This window comes from Rhagoletis zephyria, unplaced genomic scaffold (assembly GCF_001687245.7).
Source record: "Rhagoletis zephyria isolate East Lansing unplaced genomic scaffold, Rhagoletis_zephyria_1.1 Rzeph_scaffold_00019, whole genome shotgun sequence".
In the NCBI taxonomy this organism is placed as follows: Eukaryota; Metazoa; Arthropoda; class Insecta; order Diptera; family Tephritidae; genus Rhagoletis; species Rhagoletis zephyria.
In genome coordinates this window covers 495,036-512,527 of record NW_016157103.1, presented here as the reverse complement: position 1 = coordinate 512,527, position 17,492 = coordinate 495,036, and the positions used below count along the sequence as shown (strand labels likewise).

Sequence of the window (17,492 nt, the reverse complement as noted above, 5' to 3'; positions counted from 1 at the left end):
CCAAATACAGCGCACAAACTGCTATTCAAACCTCCTTTTTCATTTCCTCTATATATGGATCAAAGATCTGTCAATAAATATTGAACATGTGCTATATTTCGTGATATCAATTCACGGCTCGGCATTTCGCGTTCCATTTCGAGCTAATTAGATGTGGTATCACGATACATATAATAAAAAGTATGTATAGATGATTTTCAATAAAATAACTTTAAGATGAGATTTCCAGGCTTCATCTATTGGACTTTAAACCTCTCAACACAAAACAAAAACATGTAAATACTGACGCGATAAATATTGAACATGTAGCATTGCCGCGCGATCCATCACTATTTTGAAATCCGTCAATATGGGTCGCAATCTAAATATCACAATAAATATTGAACGTGTGACAGGCGCCCCAAACTGTGATAAATTGGCGAGTAGACTGCCCAGCGATAATTTTCTTCGATATGTGGTTAGTTAATTTTGCTGAGCGCTGTGTTGCCTGATCAATGCAATTGTTTCTAGTGGTGTTGTCACCGCCACACACAACTACAGTACAATTCATCAAATTAATTCAACATTTTTACCCTGTCTTTATACTCGGCAAACTTACCAAAAGTTACCAAAATAAAAAAATAAAAGTTGCCAAGTTACCAAGCACTCGAAAACTTACCTATTTTGGTCACAAGTGGCCAAATCTGGCAACCGTGATTACAACATATTACATAGTATGTATGTATGTATGTATATACATATGTATGTACATAAGTAATAAAAAGTAACAACACAGAAAAAAATTAAAAGGGGATTTAGGTATTTACACGCATACCCAGGCTCTGCCTAAGCACCCATTGTACATTTGTATTTACAGAGGTATGTATGTAGTACCTATGAGCATATAATGGATGCAGCAACAGGTTTTCTTCTTGACGTTGTTGACAATCAGCCGGCTACGGCAATGGCTTTCCAGTGTTGACGCTGTGTAGTTATGTACTATTTATTTGCACGCATTACTCTCCCAGCCGCCTAGACTCAATCACGAACCAGTCAGGCGTGACTAAATTGAGGTGAAGCAACCAACCGGCCAAGAGCAAAGTTGTCCTCAAAAAATACCACAACTACACCGAATACTATGTACCAATTACTTTATTGCTAGATAATCAGAGGCGCAACAGCTTGGCACGCGCAACATGACGTCACTACTACTAGTATTGTAGTGATAAGAGAAGCCAATGTACATAGCTCAAATGTGGCTTTGTATCATACAAGAAAAAAACGGATTGTCTTGAATATATGGAGAATATTGGCTATTTCTTTGGTTACCCATGCGCTAAAGGTATGCCTCTAGCATTTAGTCCAACTGAGAACAACAAGAAAAAAACTAATTGTCTTGAATATGTGGAGAATATTGGCTATTTCTTTGGTTACCCATGCGCTAAAGGTATGCCTCTAGTATTTAGTCCAACTGGCCATCATCGTTTGCGTACTAATAAGCACCGGATTGGTTTGGCCACAGTGACAACATTTTGGCGATCTCTAAGAACTATCAGACATCGAAGTACATTATGTGTGACGCCCGACCTTTGACAGACAAAGCGTAACTCACGATGGCACTTTCAGAATTTCTCAGTGGAGCCCGGTGGTATGTTGGGGTTTCAGGAAAAAGAACTAACATCAGGATACAAAAGATTACCTAGGCCGGTTCATTATGATTGTGTGATTATTATTTGTTAAGCTTTATTTTGTAAAATGAGCTGCGCTGAAACCAAGTCCGTGGGTAGCGCTAGGTAAGAAAGCTATTGAGCGATACAATAAGATAACAAGAAAAACCGGAATTCTGATCAGTATCTTAAGAGGTCATTGCTGATTAAGAACTCACCTGGGCAAACGCCGGATCTGTACTTCTGAGCACCTACTACTCGATTGCTACGTAGTGTTGAGAAGATGGGAGAAATATCTCGGAGCACTAAAGCTGCAGCCAAAACACAGACTCTCGATGCCAACAAACTATCTATTGCATTTCGTAAGAGGACACAATATACCTCCTGGTCGCAGTACATACCTCAACGAACGTATATTTTTTTATCTATAATTTCCTCTTCTCACAACTCATACAGCCACATCTAAATGTCTTACAACCAACAGCGGCGGTAGAAGATTTCAAGCTCGGTCTTGCGATACTTAGGCTCAGACCCTTTGTAGATCTTGTTTTTATAACTAGCTCGCTTCAGACAGAGTGTTGAATTTCTAGCTCGCGGAGGTAAGTAACTGTGGCTTGAACTATTCGAAAAAGGTGTTGGAATTAAGTTCCTTGGTCAAGTCGTTAATACAATACTAAATATGCACAAAAAGTCCCTCGGATCTATGAGTACTTAAGCTCAGCAAAAGCTGCAGACGGCGGCACAATGCAGTGTCAATATTTTAGCGCCGTCCAAAAAGCATAACTCCGAGTTCAAAGTTATCGGTTTTGAGCACACCACCTCATTCCATTCTGGGCTCAGTTAGCTTAGCATATGATATTAAGAGATACCTCAGCTGTCTTGTCAATAATGGGAGTGAAGGAGTTCCTAAATCTGTAAGTTGTCGTTACACACTTTTGAAGTTACTGTTTCAATTGCTGGGACTAATCCACCAAAACCGCGCTGCGTAGTTAACCAGTAACCGGACTATCGACTGGCATGTGAAGGATGAGGACATTTTTTCGCGCCGTAAGTGCAGACAGAAATGGACTTCGAAACTTAGATTTTCTACCGATCGAAAGGATCGGGGTCATTGACTACATAAACAGAAGCAATATGCTAATAATATATGATAATATTTGCGACAATATTCAGGGTAAAACCCAGCTCTCAGCCTCCCCGAAGCATTTACGGATGTAGTGCGGGCATACCCTGGGCAATGCTTCTCTGTAAGAGTGGGGAAACAATGTGTAGCAGTGAGACAAAGTAGCTGATGGAAGAGATGGTCCCAAGAAAAGTAGCAGTTGGTACCAACGGCGATGAAGGCAATGGTTTTTTTATTTTCCTCCGTTCCCGATTAGGACCACCAGTAGGGTGAACGAAATCTTTAGATGCTTGCTCCATTACCACGAACGCAAACCTTACCTCCGGATAACATCAACCCTTTTTTTAACCAGATAGTCCGAATAGTTTGGCCTAAAACAATCTGTAATAAGGAGTTGCTCAGATAGGCCAACATGGAACCCATTATATCTGAATTCGAAGAGAGAAATGGAAGTGGATTGACCACACTTTGCGCAAAGAAGACGGCAGTATTGCAAAGAAGGCCTTGAAATGGAATCCCCTAATCGGCAGACGTAGACCTCCCGCGAAACATGGAGAAGAACGGTCGATGGAGAGGCGAAGCAACTCGACTTATCCTGGAAGTTGCTCACAGTGGATGCCAGAAATAGAACTAGATGGAGCGCAGGCGTAGAAGTTGATCTATATCCAGCTTGGGATTAAAGCAAACGAAGAAAGAGAGAAAGCTTTGTTTTCTTGCTTCACTTGCATTTATTTTGTAAAATTCACAAAACATGAGTAAGCTTAGGTTTGAAAACTGAGCCGGAGTATGAGTTCAAACTTCATAAATAAGATTCAGTACTTTCATTTACATAAAAGAAATGCAAATGTAACTACTATAGGAGCTTTTATAAGTGCGTTACATGTTCATGAAATAATATTAAATTTAATTTAATTAATTTGACTAATTTGTTGTCAAAAGAGCTGATAAGATCGAAGCACGCCTGTCCCTCCATGTACCGAAAACGAATAACTCAATTTTATTATCGACTAGTGCTTTTACACAATTTTTCGCGATATTTTATGTTTAAATTGTTTACAGTGAAATAATAAACAAATACATGCATTTAAACATACATATATACACTTGACTCACACAACGTCATAAACCAACACACAAATCTGGTTGCTAAGCGCCAACAAATTGACCACAGACAGGCAGAGAGTCAATGGACAAACCACAGCGGAAACATCCCCGAGCGGCATGGAAAAAAACGCTGACAGATTAAATATAACAATAAAAGAACAAAAAGCAGAAGAACTTGTCTTCATTGCCTTTAAAATTAACGATTCCGATTAACTCAGCTCGAGAAAACTGATTTTAGCAAACAAGTTGGCCAGGCAAAAAGAAGAGTTGGCTGAAAACGCCAAAATATAACACCTGAAGAAAAGTAAACAAAAGGCGAATTTTGTAGAGCCTCAACTAAAACCGTATACATACTATACATACATACATATGTATAATTAATTTTTAAGTTGACCTGTAGTAGCCGAACTTCGAAATAAAGCCAGAAATAAAATCATTGCATGTAAATAAAAAGCGCGTGAAAAAGAGAAAATGTAAAAGCACTAGCTTTTGCCCGCAGCTCCGCTTGAAGTTCGGTTTAACGTTATGATTTTAAGGGCCAATTTCACAGTGCGTAGTTGACCACTGACAAGAGTTTAACTATCGATTTTGATATTCACAATACATACTCAGTTAACAAAAGTTTAAACCAGCATACCTCCATAGTTAAACTCTTGAAATGTAGTTTTTTTTTTGGACAAATTTCAAATTTGTATAGAAAAAGATTGACTGAATATAAATTCGTAGTTAAACTCTTGTGGGTGGTTAATTTAACAATGGTTTAACTAAGCACTGTGATCTATAATAAAGAGCATCGAATCAATTTTTAGGCCACAGGAAAATAAGAGCGGAGTGGAACGACGCTAGGGTAACGGGACGGGCATGCAGAGGCACACCGCAAAGTGGCGTACTCTCATTCGAGGGAAAGCGCCCAAGCTAGTGGCGTATACAGACGACATAGCCCGTAGTAGTAACAGGGAAGTACTTAGACACTATCAGTAATGTAATGAACAGCGCCTTGAAAGTCATTGACCAATGGGCATCTCGAGCGGAGCTAGGGGTTAACGCAGACGAAACAGACGTTATACTCTTCACAAGAAGATATAACGTCCCAGTGTGGAGACCTCCTCGGCTAGGTAACAACGAGCTGTCAGCTAAAAGGCCACACAAAGTCTTGGACATTGAGCTGCTGTGGAAGCGCAATGTTGAGGAAAGTTTGAAGAAGGCCAGTGTGTCACCTGCTCTGATGTTTTGGTGGTACACAGCAATAGTTAAACCAATACGGGTCAATGGAGAAGGTTCAGTGCATCACGGGAGCGCTGAGGTCCACTCCAACGGTTGCTTTTGAAATCATCCTCAGTTTAGCACCCATTGACCTATTCGCGGAAAACCGTGCTGCTTTATCCGTAGGAAGATTGACGACCATAGGGGAATTCCGTTTCAGAACCTTTGGGCATAGCTCAATTGGGGCGGGAAGCACAGGCAGCACCGACTACAGAGCCCCTAGCTTTAAGTGGGAACGAAGGTTTCGCACAATAATTGAGGGGAAGGGATGGCGCAATGGAATCGAACCTAGCCGCAGATCCCTAAACATTTTTAGGACGGCTCTAAAATGGTAACGGAAGTGAGTGCCGGTATTTACTGTCGGGAACTGAACGTCACGCGGGCAGTAAGATTACCTGACCATCGCACCATGGCAGCATATTTTAAGCAGAGGTTTTCGCAACTAGGATAGCAGCAGAGCTAGCCTACGCCGTAGACAGTCAGGCGGTAATTAAGGCAGTTACCTTATAAAGTATTTCATCCATAAACGTCCTTCGCAGCCAGGAAGCCATTAACAGGATAGCCGCCGACAGAAGGCTGCATATCTATTGGGTACTCGGCCACAAAGGAATAGAGGGTAATGAAATAGCAGATGAGACTGCCAAGAACGCAACCAGTCTGATTATCGAACAGACAAATTATAATCGTAGAACACTTGTACAACGAAATAGACGATAATATGATTAGGCAGTTCAGGGCTAGATGGAATGAGTTAACCACTTGCAAAACCGCAAAAAGTATGCGCGAAAATGGCACCTGACTCTCGATTTTAGTTACGGCAGCCTAAAGAGTTATTACCGGGCTGATTACGGGACATGGTGGCTGCTAATGCACAAAAAAAAGAGGGTATCACTAGCGTGGATAGGTGCAGAAAGTGTCGTGAGCGGGAGATCAGGGAAACCCTGGAGCACCTTCTCTGCCAATATCCTGCACTGTCAAAAACACGACTAAAATGCTTGGGAGCCCACCAATTCGAGAAGTTAGAAGACATCGCAAAAGTAGGGCTGAAATTTCTACTGAAATTTGCAAAAAGCGTTGACATCCTTTGTGATGTCTACTTTAACGCGTTAAAACGAGTTCCAATTGGCAACGCTAAGGACCTACCTATGTGTGGCTCAGCGCCGGGCCAGATTAACCTAATCTAAACTATGATTTTAAATAACCGAAAATAACTAATTTTATTTAAAAAAGTTATTTATTGTCTCGAAGCTCCTGAGCATGAACAATGTGTGGAGCTTCAACTATTTAAATTGCTCATTTCAGTAAAAAAAAAACTTGCATTTCGTAGGTAGTCTATACACTAAATATACGTAGTAGGGTGTTTTTTTTTTGCGACTATTTTTTTTTTTGACTACCACCTCGAAATTTGGTGGAAAATACCTAGAAGCAAGTTCTCTGAAAATTTGAACCCTTTATATTAATATAAAGTGCTCGACCAAGGCGTACAAAGATTTTCCGTTCAAAATACAAGTAAACTTTAATTGCTTTTCGTCTGAAGTTTTTTTATGCGCTTTTTTTTCGCGGTCAGCTTTTTAACACGCGCCTTTATTCGTGTTTATTGACGATATTACTAAAGTGCCTTTAGAAATATGCACATAGGATAAGTTAGGTTGGTTTTGCCGATCCGTAAGATCTCGCATACAAGAATAGTGCTACTAAAAAGTTGGTGGCTATGCTTAAATCTCAGTTATAATGCACTTCTTCACGAGTTTTAACAATTTGCCAGTCAATGATTCGCTAGAGTAAAACGAACAAATAGTGCCAAAGTAGCTAACCCGACATCTACCAAAAGTTGGAGAGAGTGATATAGGAGATATTCTAGTGCGCTAAGTCTCCTTATTTAGGATTGTTTGACAACATCAAAACAGGCCTTTGGGATGATAAGCCAACTTAAGGAAAACTATTCTGTAGCTGCATAAGTTTACTTAAATAACATCTAGCCACGATGAACTTGATCAGAGAGTGTATTATGTCACTTCTGATCAAGTTCATCTGCCTTTTTCACTTTTGACAAGGATAGAAGAACAGGAACACGCGATGGTGTCCGTCTAGAATCCGACTGAATTTCTGGCTGATTACTTGTTCTCAAAGAGAAGAAAAAATTAGTCACTTTTACTCGTAATAAAAACAAGTACCACGGCGTATACGTGATGCCATTTGAACTACTACCCTGCAAAAAATTGTGCGACTAATCTCTAAAGAGAGTATTCCGAGATTACTCTCAATCGGGTACAATTGGGCTTTAATTAGTCCCAACTAGTCTCATACGGGTACTAATGGAGGTCAATTAGTCTCGACTCATCACTTATGGGTATAATTGGAGATCAATTAGTCCCCAACTCATCTCTAACGGGTACTATTAACGATTTAATGATATGTACGCACTTAGTCAATGAAATTTCATGTGCGGCGTTGGCACACAGAGAGAGTATTCGCCTAAAAAAACTGAGCACCCCGGTTCGAATCTCAGCTGGCGCAAATTTTTATTTTTATTTTTTAAAAGTGACTAGTCGCTTTTTATACCCGTTCGGTATAAAGGTGAACAATTAGTCTCTTCATAGGACATGCTCGAACCAAAGCGATCAGTTCATTCCATATAAAGAGATCAAAAGTGGTATTAGTCGCATGCTCCTTTGCGATTGCTCCCGGAGTCATCCCGGATTAGTCCCATTTTTTGCAGGGTACTTATATATTTACATACACATGTACATAGTACATACATAGATCGATTAGATGAAACGGCGCTGCCACTGACATTTGAAGTCTCTTTCAACTTTTACTTCCTTTATTTCAATATATTCGAACCGAAAGTGCTTTGTCATTGCATGGACGCCTACTTAAAGCCAATTCGAATGCAAGTACATATGTATGTATGTACATCAGTGATCGGACTTAATACAAATTCTGTGTGGTAGATTCTGGAAAAAAACAGATTTAGAAACAATATGGTAGATCTCAGGTTTCGGATCAAACTTTTTACAAAAATAAAAAAAAAATCTGCAAGGTTTCACCTTAACTGAAAACTTTTTAATTCGAATCTCTAGAAAAAACTTTGAACTTGGGTATTGCCAATTTTGACGTTTGTAAAAGTAAACAACGCGTTGAAAACTTTAGGTGCTAATACTTTCACAAAAATCGCCGATTTCTTAATCTTTTCTTTTCTTCTTTTTATAAATCATATATGTATTTTGCAATTTAACACAATAAAATCACGTTTCCCGACGAAAAATTTAATATTGAGAAATTGAGAATATTCACTGTTTGACAGTTTCTTTTCTCCTCCCATTCGGCTTTGTTTACTTTTACTTGAGAAATCTCATCGCCGGCGGGAATGTGAAATCTTGTATACTATCGTTCTTGTTATTAGGGACACGAATTTCGATGCAATATAATACCATGTCGATATTTTTGCCATTCGATACCGATAATTTTTTACTCGAAAGTTCTCAAACGATATCCATTTCTTGCAAATCTATGTCTATCTACTATAAACTTACTTACTTTACAGTGCAGTAATGTGTACTATCTTAGGTTGGTATGTGGCGCGCCTTCAGTGATGTACTTATTAAAGTGCAAAGTGTTAATTCTTTAATAGAAAATAACACTAATATTCAGATTTAATTTTTTGAATTTTGTATCGAGGTTTGGAATATCCAGTCTTTTTATTAAGATATAAATGGGTACCCGATATTTTTACAGCGATACTATAAATGGGTACTATATCGATACTTTCGGTTCGATATCGTGTCCCTACTTGTTACCACATAATGTTTGGTATTGGACAATTTTTGCTCTCAAATTGAAAAAAAAATAATGAAAATCGTGTGGAGCTAAATTATAACTACTCAAAAATGGGAATATGTGGTAGATTTAAGACCTTGCGTGATAGATGTGGTGGATGCTGTAAAAAGTGGTAGATCTACCACATTGTGGTAGTAGTCCGATCACTGATGTACATACATACGTTTGTACACACATACAGTATCGGTCATATCTATAGCACGCCATTTCAAAGTGATATTGTGTGCCACTTATGTTTATTTATTTATTTTTAAGAATTTTCAATTAAAATTTAGTTCATTCTCAGACAAACCCCATAAATGCCCAAGTTTAACAATTTGTAGAAAACTTCAAAAAAGTGCAACAAAATTTCACCTAAATTTCAAACTTTTTTCTCGGAAGTGTTAGAATTTTTTTTTAGTACACAGTTTCTTAGCCCCTGCAATTTTAGTCTGATAATGTGCAAATTTCAAGTGGCTACGAATTACCGTTAATTTTTTAGAATTTTTTTTGTCGCATTGGCTTCCATATAATGAATAAACTCAATTTATTTGTATATGGAAGAAAACCGCAACACCTTTGGCGAAAAAAATTCTAAAAAATCAACGGTAACCTTTAGCCACCTCAAACTTGCACATAAATTGATTGGGCTATAAAACTGTGTATTCAGAAAAATTCTAACACTTCCGAGAAAAAAGTTTGAAATTTATATGAAGTTTTGTTGCACTTTTTTGTAGTTTTCTACAAATTGTTAAACTTGGGTTTATATGGGTTTTGTTAAAGAAAGAACTATATTTTAATTGAAAATTCTTAAAAATAAATAAATAAACATAAGTGGTACACAATATCATTTTGAAATGGCGTGCTATAGATACGACCGATACTGTAAGTACTTGTGTTTAGCTTATTGACTCCCAACCGTCGCCAAAGTAAGAAAATATTTAATAACCGTTTAATTTTTAAATTAAACTTCCTTGGAAGCTATTTTCTACTGAATTTTAAAATGAAATAAAAAATCAATGTATGCGACCCAAATGGGACGCGGGTCACGCGACTAACAGCTATGTACGTACATATTTCCTATGAATGCATTAGGGATGTTTCGAATGTCATATTATTCATATTCGCGAATACGAATGCGAATGCGAAATTTCGGAATGCGAATGCGAATGTTAGGACATTAACATTAAAAAAGCTATATTCAATTTAAGTCATCGTTATTATTACTTAAAAATTTTGTAAATTATTAGAGCATTGAACGAGTGCTTAACCTATACAGTGTTTTAATCTAGTATGTAGTCAAAGTTCACAAGGGGCAAATTATATTTCAAAAACAGTAATGTTGCTGCCTTTTCTCCCATGAGGCGATTTCTTAGAGGCTCGTACATAAGGTCGACTGCACTAAAAAATTGCTCACTTGGAACGCTGGCGGGTGGAGCGCCCAAAATTATTTGCTGGCCAGCTATGTCAATTTGTCGTATTTTAGTTAAGTTTTCCCCACCAAACGAGAGGATATTCACCGAGATCAACTCGTTTTACTTTAAGATAAGCCTTCAATCGAGCTTTAATTTCACTTTTTTTAATGTCTCCAGAGTCTACATCCGAGTCTTCGCTTTCGCTGGAGGAATCTAAAATTATAAGACTTTTAGCAGTACTGTTGAAGGCCCATCAATATTGCTTGCTATACTACTTAACCGTTTAGCGCCTGAAGTATTGTCCGCACCCTGGTTCGACAGACTTTGAGCCATTTCAACAATATTAGAGTGGACTCTCTGCCCATGTACACATTCGCATTCGCAAAACATTCGTATCATTTAATGCGAATGCGAATGTCGAATGCGAATGTGTACAAAGATGCGAATCAATCGCATAACGAATGCGACTGCAAACATTCGCAACATACCTGGTATGTATGTATATAGTATCTTAGTTGGGAGTGAAAGGCAATTCGTGAACTTTTGACACGCACATTACTATTAAATTATGCTGGACGATCGATATTTAATAAATGACAAAAAAAATATTAAAACTCACTACAATCAGCACTTAAATTAATTCAACAAAGAAAGTCAAACGCTCAGGTGAGCGAGTAAACGATCCGACTCAGCCAGTGGTGAATGGTCTCGATTGTCAACCACACACAAGCTGCAGCCGGCAGCCATAGGTGCCATAGCATTAGCTACAGCCACAGGTGTGCAACAGCAGCAACAAATATACTTCCACTAACTACTAAATAATTTTAATCAGATTTTTTCACGGTTCGTTTCGAACAAGTTTGAAGCTCACACGCAGTGAATGTGTTCTCGCTGACGTCGTTGAAGGCGCAAACAACAAGAATCGAACGAATCGAAGAAAAAAAAAACGCGGGTTTTTAAGAAACAATCAGAATCAGCTGAATTACAAGATGACGCGACGATAGTGGCAGCAGCAGTAGCAACAGCTCCAACATCAGCAGCTCCAACAGCAACAACAACAGTCAATGTGATGATAAACCCCCACTTGCTGTGTTGCGCGATCGCAGAACACAATTTTTCCTTTATAAGACAACGACGACGTCTAAGTTCAGTTTCTTCTGTTCACAAAACGCAAAGCGGACGGAGCTCCGCGTAAACGGTGTTTCGATTCTGCGCGACGGTTAAGCGAGAATATTTAAGTTTTAATTAATAAACGAAGCACACGAACACATACATATATACGTGCATGTAAAGAAGAAATTCTAATTGAGCTTCAAGTTGATAAATGTAAAAGAAAAAATTAAAACAATTGTGCAGAAGAAGTCACTTGAATTTAGTGTCGCGTCTGTTGTGCAGCGAATTAAAGATAAGAAAATATAGTTTATTTTTTTTTTAAGAAATAAAAGCGTGCCAAAGCTACGTGGAAGCAATTCATTGAAAATACTTAGTCTATATTTGGAAAAGGAGTACAAGTTTGCAAGAGTTTTTTGTAAAGCAGAAAAAATCAACGCAAACCCGTGGATTAAAGGAGTATTATTGTTAAAATAAAAACACCAAAGGTTAGTGCACATAACATTTTTAAGTAAAACATATGCTAAAAACTAAAAATTAGTTTTAAAAAATTAGCACGAAAAAAGAAAAAATATATTTCTGGTTCAAATAAGAATATCTGGTATGTATTGACATTTTTTTAACAAAAAATTTTATTTAAACAAAAGGTGAACTTTTCAAATTGTTTTTGTTTTTTTTTTGGAAATTACCTATTTTTTTTTTGAAACCGCAAAGGCAAGCAAACCTTAAAAAGGACAAAAAAATATATTGTAGATGAATTTAAAAAGAGTCTAATTGTTGCAGTTTCAAAAGAAAATTGGCAAGTAAAAGTTAAGGATGAAATTAATAAAATTGCAATGTTTTTTGAAATACAAAAAAAATGTCTTTGAATAAATGCAAAAAAGCAAATTGAAAGAAATAGATAAATTCAAAATTATAATAATAATTCAAAAACCGGAAAGGCCCTAAAAAATAAAACTAAACAAAATTAAGCAAAGAAAAAAACAAAAATTTTAATCATGCAAAATAAATGAAATGAAACAAAAAAAAATTAATTAAACAAAATAAAATAAAAAAACAAAACACAAAATTATGCAAAATAAATAAAACAAAAAATTTAACTAAGCAAACTAAAATAAAATTAAACAAAAAATTTAAATCATGCAAAGTAAATTAAATAGAACAAAAAAACTACACTAAGAAAATTAAAATAAAACAAGGTAAAAAATTTAATAGATTAAAAATAAATTTAAAGAAAATTAAATAAAGAATACAGTTAAGTAAAATTAAATAAATAAATAAATTTTATTAAGCAAATTTTAGTTTACACTTTGAGAAAACATTCTTCAAATGAAAAAATTGAAAACAATTTAATAAAATTAAATAAAAACAATTTCTTGGCTGAAAAATAAAACAAAGAAAAATAAAACTAAAATATTTTTGTATTACATTTTTAAGAATAACAATGCACTAGTTTTTTGTAAATAAAATAATTGTTGAGTTTTAGTCTATTTTGTTTAAGGAATTATATCTGGCCTAAAATCTTCTTATTTAATTCTTATAAAAAAATTTTAAATACAAATTTAAAAATATTTAATAAAAGGAAAAAATTGCACATATAATTTCATAATTGTTTTGTGCAAATTAAAAAAATCTGGAAATAAAGCTGGCACATTATCCCAAAAACAAATAAATTTTTGTAGATAAATAAAAAGGTACACATATTACTTTATATTTTTTTGTGGAAGATAAATTAAAAAATTAAAACAAATATTAAAAAAAAAAATTTAAATAACGATGAAAAATCCCATACATTATCTCTAAAAAATGTTGTAGAGAATAAAAATAAAAAATTTAAGGTAATAAAAAAGATTAATAAATTGTGAAAAGAGTAAGAGTATTTTGCGCAAAGATTTTGGATTTTTATTTTTTTTTCATGTAACTGACTATCTAAGGAAATTGCTTCTGTTTTTTAGTAAAATAAACATTTCAATATTTAAACATATTTCGTAAGTACATAATATCTAATACATAAGAAAAAGCGCCTAAAAATAATGCTAACTTTTATAAAACCAAAGAAGAAAATATTTTATCGCGAAATATAATAAATAGATATGTTTTATGCAGTAAAAAAATTGAAAAGTTTATAGACCGAAGGCGTTAAATTTTGAACTAAATTTCAAGAAGGTATGCTTAAAAATAATAGATACAAAATATAAAGAAACATTTATTTGTTTTTGTTATTTATGGCCTTATAATAATTATATTCAAAAACTTTTGTTGAGCTTGAGGCCGTTTCGAGCTATCATTTCTACAATTTTTTTAGTTAAGCATTTGATTTTTTCAATTCAATTTAATTTCAAACTATTAAAAAGCCTACAAAATTTCACAATTAAAGTAATAGGAATTACCAGAATATTCTAGTTGAAAAATTTTAATTTCAACGAAATTGTTTAAAATTATAATTTTTTTATTTCATAATTATTCATTTATTTACATATATAAATTTTTTACTATTATATGTATAATTTTTAATTGTTTTGAAATAATTTAAAGTTACAATTTTATTTATTTATTTGAATTTAACAATATAGCGAGTTAAAACGTTTAAAAACTTCTCATAAACAAATGAAAAATAAACAATTTTCAATGGAATTTGAAAACGAAACAACTCATGTACATAAATACATTTTATCTGAAACAGCAAAAAGCAAAAATTTACATTCGTGCATACATGCGTTCTTATGTTTGTAAATGCCTGTGAATGTGTAGATAAGACTTCGAAAAACACTGATTTGCCAATACATTGAATGAAGAAAAAGCATGGAATCAAAATATTTTGGGGGGTTTTTAAACAACGCTCAACTAACTTAAAGAAGAAACATAAAAATATGAATTAATAATTAACTACGAAATCATAACTATATATGTACATATACATACACAAACATGTGTATATACACATATTATATGTTCCTACTTATGTATGTATGTATGCATAAAGATATTTTTAAATACAAACTTATTGCTTAGAATTAATCTGAAAAAAAAACTGCGGCACATGACGCAAATTCGAATATAAATTAGTCAGTTCCTTATTACTGTTATTAAACAAAATGAAACTAGCAGTCTATTTAGGATTTCCATTAGTTAGAAAGTATCTAGAATATAAGCAGAATGCTAATTAAATAGGAATATTTTTTTTTAAACTAGTTAACACAAAGTAAATATTTATGCAAATATAACTGATAGAGCTAATATGCAAAGAGCAAACGGAAATTATTCCTTTCATGCTCGATTACAATTTGAGATTGTTGCGCAGCAGATTTATTTTCCTTTTTCATAATATTGTGCAATAAATAATTTTAGCATATACGTTTTAGTCAATTAAAACAATTCAACACAAATTCGCAAATCATTAAATAGACGTTAAAAAATAACTTGCGTAATTCTATAGCGATTTATCGGTCGAACAGCTGGTTATAAAATATTGTACTTTGTATAATCGTAGATATTGTGATGTTGTGCGGCCTAAAAAAATGAAAAAAAAATCTTATATTTATTTAATTCTATTTAAATTCTAAAATAGTTTTTTTTTTTTCTATACAGTTTTGTTGCAATTTTTTCTTATGCGCACCATTTTTGTTGTACCACTAATTAATTATACAATTGATGAGCGCCATCTGCGATTGTAGGTTTACTTTTTGTTGTTGTTAATCTAAGCATATAACAATATGAGTTATTGGCGAAATGAAGTCACGATTAATGTTCAAAGCTTGGTTTTATATTTGTTGCATCATTCTGTACATTAAAGTGCAAATAAATGTATAAAAACATAGCGATTAATACTTATTTATATGCACATACACATATACATACAGTATCGGTCATATCTATAGCACGCCATTTCAAAGTGATATTGTGTGCCACTTTTGTTTATTTATTTATTTTTAAGAATTTTCAATTAAAATACAGTTCTTTCTCTAACAAACCCCATATAAACCCAAGTTTAACAATTTGTAGAAAACTTCAAAAAAGTGCAACAAATTTTCGCCTAAGTTTCAAACTTTTTTCTCGGAAGTGTTGGAATTTTTTTGAGTACACAGTTTTTTAGCCACTGCAATTTTGGCTTCCATATAATGAATAAACTCTATTTATTTGTATATGGAAGAAATCCTCAACACCTTTGGCGAAAAAAATTCTAAAAAATCAGCGGTAACTTTTAGCCACTTGAAACTTGCACATTATCAGACTAAAATTGAAGGGGCTAAAAAACTGTGTACTCAAAAAAATTCTTACACTTCCGAGAAAAAAATTTGAAATTTAGGTGAAAATTTATTGCACTTTTTTGTGGTTTTCTACAAATTGTTACACTTGGGTTTATATGGGGTTTGTCTGAGAATGAACTGTATTTTAATTGAAAATTCTCAAAAATAAACAAATAAACATAAGTTGCACACAATATCACTTCGAAATGGCGTGCTATAGATATGACCGATACTGTACATGCATAGTACACACAGTGGCGGGAAAATAAGCAGCGACGCGAATTCGGAAAAATTTTGGCTATTATTCTTTTTTTGTTCATTAAATATTTATTATTTTTTTATGAAAGTATTACTCACTATCTAACAAAAACCACGTGAAATTCAAATTCTGGACAAAAATTAGGAAAACTATACAAAGCTTTAACAAAATTTTAAACTTTTTATTCACAATTTTTAGAAAAATTTTGGTATGCAGTTTTAAATTTGGTATAATAAAGTGCAAGTTTCCCGCTGATTTTTGAAATTTTTTTGCTGACGGTGTCTTTCCTTCCACATAAAGTTTTTTATATGGAGGAAAACACCACCAGCAAAAAAAAATTGCCAAAAATCAAAGGTAAGTCCTAGCTTTTTCAAACTTGCACTTTATTATGCTAAAATTTGATGGGCTTCACAACTACCTCAAACCAACATATTTTGTAAAAGTTCTGAATAAATAGGTTTGAAATTTTGATGAACATTTGTTGAAATTCGTCGAGTTTTTAAAAATCTTGTACAAAGTTTGGAATTTTGACTTACACGATTTTTGTTAGATATTGAGCTATACGTTAACAAAACAAAAAGCCAAAAATTATAAAGAGAAAAATATCCCAAATTTGTTAAAGCGTCGCGTTCCTATTTCATTGTCCGCCGCCGTATGTATGTGTAAAAAATATTTAAAAGTTATTTCTAAGCAATTAAGAGGAATTTAGTAACAGTTACTAGTGAATAAAAATACTTAACTTTGGTCGCTAATTCTTTGTGACACCTAAGTACATAAAATTGAAAAGATTTAATGTCTATATATATCTAAATGATACTACAAGTTGCAAGTGTAAATAAGAGTTGCGATCCCGTACGAGTCCGAACTAGTCAGATTTTACTGGAAATCGATCCCGTACTCGGTTCTCTGGCAATTGAGAGGACAAATAAGAGAGTAAATAAGGTACTATCTCTATCAGAAGTTACCAGTTTTAGTCCGAAGATTTTTTGCAGGGAAATTCTGGTGAATGTGTCAAACGATCAGCTGTAGTGTGTTTGACAACTAAATTGTAAACAAAAGAAAAGTGCATTCTGCTATTGCAATGTATTTAACTTTTTAGATGGATTCTAATGAATTTGAAATTATTTTTGGTTATTTACATACATACATACATGTGTGAGCTGAGCGTGTTCACATACAAAATAAGCAAAAATTTACAACCAAAATTTGGAGGTTATATTGAAGTTGTCAGAAGTCCCGTACTTTTCTCTCGCTCTGAGCGAATTTTTATTTTTTGACAGTTTTACTAGTTTTAGTTCGAGGAATATGGGATGGGACCTTAGGAAACGCTTTACGTCAGTTAAGATTCGCCTGGGCCAAGTACATAAATTGCACTGGTCGACGGCCAAAATTTACCAGAGACGCCGTTATGAAATTCGTATGTAAAATCACCCCCTGATTCCGAAAATCAAGGTTATTTTTAATTTTATGGTACCGTTTTTGAGATATTTGCAATTTACCGTTTTT

The 17,492-nt window shown here is 34.2% G+C and overlaps 1 protein-coding gene across 1 annotated transcript in view; it reads left to right on the top strand.

The window, feature by feature from the left end:
- Positions 1-11,499: 11,499 nt before the first annotated feature.
- LOC108361680 (putative metabolite transport protein HI_1104) overlaps positions 11,500-17,492 on the top strand; it is a 37,547-nt gene continuing 31,554 nt past the window's right edge. The window contains exon 1 of the mRNA XM_017614381.1: positions 11,500-11,968. The gene's annotated coding sequence lies outside the window, so the exon portion shown is untranslated. The remainder of the gene's footprint in view (positions 11,969-17,492) is intronic.